Here is a 3,768-nt window from a genome sequence, read left to right on the forward strand (position 1 = left end):
GAATGAATGGACAAATTGTGCTATATATAAAAAATGGGATATTAGTCAGCCTTCAAAAAGAAGGACATTCTAATATATGCTATATCAGGGATTCATCTTGAAAACATATACTAAGTGCAATAAGCCAGACAGAAAAGGCAAATATTTATGATCTGCCTTTTTGAGGTTCCTAGAATAGTCATATTCTCAGAGACAGAAAGTTTATCAGTCCTTACCAGGATTTGTGGAAGAGAAGAGTTCCATTGTTATTATTTAAATGGGTGCAGAGTTTTAGTTCAAATGATGATAAAGTTCTGGAGATAGAGAGTGAAAATGGATGAACAATAATGTGTTAGGTATATTTTACCACAATAAAAAAGTTATCAATAAATAAAATACACAGAACCAGGATATTTAAAGAGATCATTCACAAGGTAACAGTATATAAAGAGCTATATTAATATTTGTATTATCTGAAATACATTGAAATGCAAAATTATTGCTAAATTCTCTATATAAAGCAATCTTAAAAAAGTTACAGAAAGACCATTTTCATATCGCATTATACTGTCATGTTCTCTTTTGCTATATGTTTTCTCTATTTCAGCACACATTTGAATACTTCTAAAACAAAATATTGGATAAATGTATCTCTTCTCTTTTTAATTCAATAATATTTTACAAAAGGGAGTAAAAAAAAAAGTGTGTATTATATTATTCCAGGAGCTTCTAGCATAAAACGTTTGAGGTTATGTGTTAAATCCTGCTTCTTAAGAAAGATACATAATTCATTTCAAATAACTCTATTCTGCTCTATTCTCATAGCATAGATGAATTTTTGTGAATGTGTTACCTGGGTTTTATATTTCCTCTTCTGTTATATTTTCAAATCCAGGCTTCTCCAATTCTGTCTTTGGTCCTTATAGATGAAATTTAGTTCAATTAAGATAAATCAAGATTGCCACCCTATCAACCCTGCTATAACCACAGAGCAAAGATCAGGACACACTTAGTACTTGCAGCTGGAAGTGCTTTGTCACATGGATACATCTCACTACATATACAAGGCATGCTAGTTTGCAGTGCTTTTATTTTATTTTTTCCCTTTTTTTAAAAAAATTTTATTTTATTTTTAAACTTTACAATATTGTATTAGTTTTGCCAAATATCGAAATGAATCCACCACAGGTATACCCGCATTCCCCATCCTGAACCCTCCTCCCTCCTCCCTCCCCTACCCTCCCTCTGGGTCGTTCCAGTGCGCCAGCCCCAAGCATCCAGTACCGTGCACCGAACCTGGACTGGCGACTCGTTTCATACATGATATTATACATGTTTTAATGCTATTCTCCCAAATCTCCCCACCCTCTCCCTCTCCCTCTCCCACAGAGTCCATAAGACTGATCTATACATCAGTGTCTCTTTTGCTGTCATGTACACAGGGTTATTGTTACCATCTTTCTAAATTCCATATATATGCATTAGTATACTGTATTGGTGTTTTTCTTTCTGGCTTACTTCACTCTGTATATTAGGTTCCAGTTTCATCCATCTCATTAGAACTGCAGTGCTTTTAAACCCTTAGTTCAGATTGTATAATTATCCTGAGTTGACTTAAATAATATATATTTGATGTGGTTGATGTCATCAAACTGAAAAGATTTTATTGAAAATATATTTCAGTACCAAATTTAAAACTTCACTATTATGTTCAACTAGCCAGATTAATTTAGCAAACTTTTGATAATAACTTTAGCCAATAATGTGAAGAGCTGGATAATTAAATAAATGGGTTTTATTTTGTATTTTTACAAAGCCTTTATATGACTATATTGATATGATTCATACCTGCTAAGGTAATGACTTATATTTTACATCTTGGCAGTAACATCAATACCCATGGAAAAGTCTTCACTCAGGGAAATGTAGACATGGATGAGCATTTAATGAACAATGAACAACAAATCACTTTACTGAGCCATTAAAGCAATTAATCCCCATGCTGCTGGTTCAAGATAAAATTCACCTAGGAATCATGCTCCAGAGAACTGAGAGATCCTTCCAGTGCATGGTATATTTTCAGAGGCTTCTCCTGGCCAATGGCCTTTGGAGAACCAACTGGAAAAACATCATCCTAAAATAGCAAAGAGTAGGTGATTCACTAAGACCAAAGACCTAAGTTTCTGTTAAAAACTATTCTTTATTTTCTATTAATCAGTGTATATTTGAAATTCTCAAATCCAAGATGACACTGGAGTGAAGTTAAAAAGCTTAAGCCTTTGTGTAAGGCAGATATATGTAATGTTATTGTAGTTCAGTTGTTCAGTCGTGTTCAACTCTTTGTGGCCCCATGAACTACAACACACCTTACTTCCCTGTTCTTCACCATCTCCCAGAGCTTGCTCAAACTTTTGTCCATTAAGCTGGTGGTGTCTTCCAACCATCTTCTCCTCTGTTGTTCCCTTCTCCTCATGTCCTCAATCTTTTCTAGCATCAGGGGCTTTTCTGAAGAGTCAGCTCTTCACATGAGGTGGCCAAAATATTGGATCTTTGGCTTCATCATCAGCCCTTTCAATTAATATTCAGGATTGATTTCCTTTAAAATTGACTGATTTGCTCTTCTTGCCATCCAAGGGACTCTCTAGAGTCTTCTCCAGCACCACAGTTCAAAAGCATCATCTCTTTAATTCTCAGCCAACTCTCACATCAGAACATGACTACTGGAAAAACTATAGCTTTGACTAGCTGGAACTATTGTCACCATGCTTATTTAAATTATATGCAGAGTACATCATGAGAAATGCCTTAATCAAGATTGGCAGGAGAAATATCAATAACCTCAGATATGCAGATGACAACACCCTGATAGCTGAAAGCAAATAAGAACTTAAGAGCCTCTTAATGAAAGTGAAATAGGAGAGTGAAACAGTTGGTTTAAAATTCAACATTCATAAAACTAAGATCATGGCATCCAGTCCCATAACTCCATGACAAATAGATGGGGAAACAATGGAAACAGGGACGGGCTTTATTTTATTGGGCTCCAAAATCACTGCAGATGGTGACTGCAGCCATGAATTTAAAAGGTGTTTGCTCCTTGGAAGCAAAGCTATGACCAATATAGACAGCATATTAAAAAGCAGAGGCATTACTTTGCTGACAAAGGTCTGTCTAGTCAAAGCTATGGTCTTTAAGGAGTCATATTTGGATCTGTGAGCTGGATAATTAAAGAATGCTGAGCATCGAAGAATTGATGATTTTGAACTGTGATGGTGGATAAGACTCTTGAGAGTCCCTTGGACTGCAAAGAGATCAAACCAGTCAATCCTAAAGGAAATCAAAGTTCCAATATTTTGGCCACCTGATACCAAGAACTGACTCATCTGAAAAGGCCCTGATGCTGAGAAAGATTGAAGGCAGGAGGAGAAGGTGATGACAGGGGATGAGATGGTTGGATGACATTATGTACTCAATGGACATGAGTTTGAATAAGCTCCAGGAATTGGTGTTGGACAGGGAAGCCTAGCATGCTGGAGTCCATGGGGTCACAGAGAGTCAGACATGACTGAGCACTGAACTGACTGGAGACAGACCTTTGTCAGCAAAATGATGTCGCTGCTTTTTAATACACAGTCTACGTCTGTCATGCCATGTGCTATGTCTTCCAGGATTGCTGTGGCAAGTATACCTGTCCCCAAGGCAGGCCACTGCACACATGTGCCTCTGCAAAAGACATTGAAACACTCAAAGGCAGGTCTGGCTCTGAATGGTTCTGAAAAAAACATAGTC

This window comes from Bos indicus, chromosome 19 (genome assembly GCF_029378745.1).
Source record: "Bos indicus isolate NIAB-ARS_2022 breed Sahiwal x Tharparkar chromosome 19, NIAB-ARS_B.indTharparkar_mat_pri_1.0, whole genome shotgun sequence".
NCBI lineage: Eukaryota > Metazoa > Chordata > Mammalia > Artiodactyla > Bovidae > Bos > Bos indicus.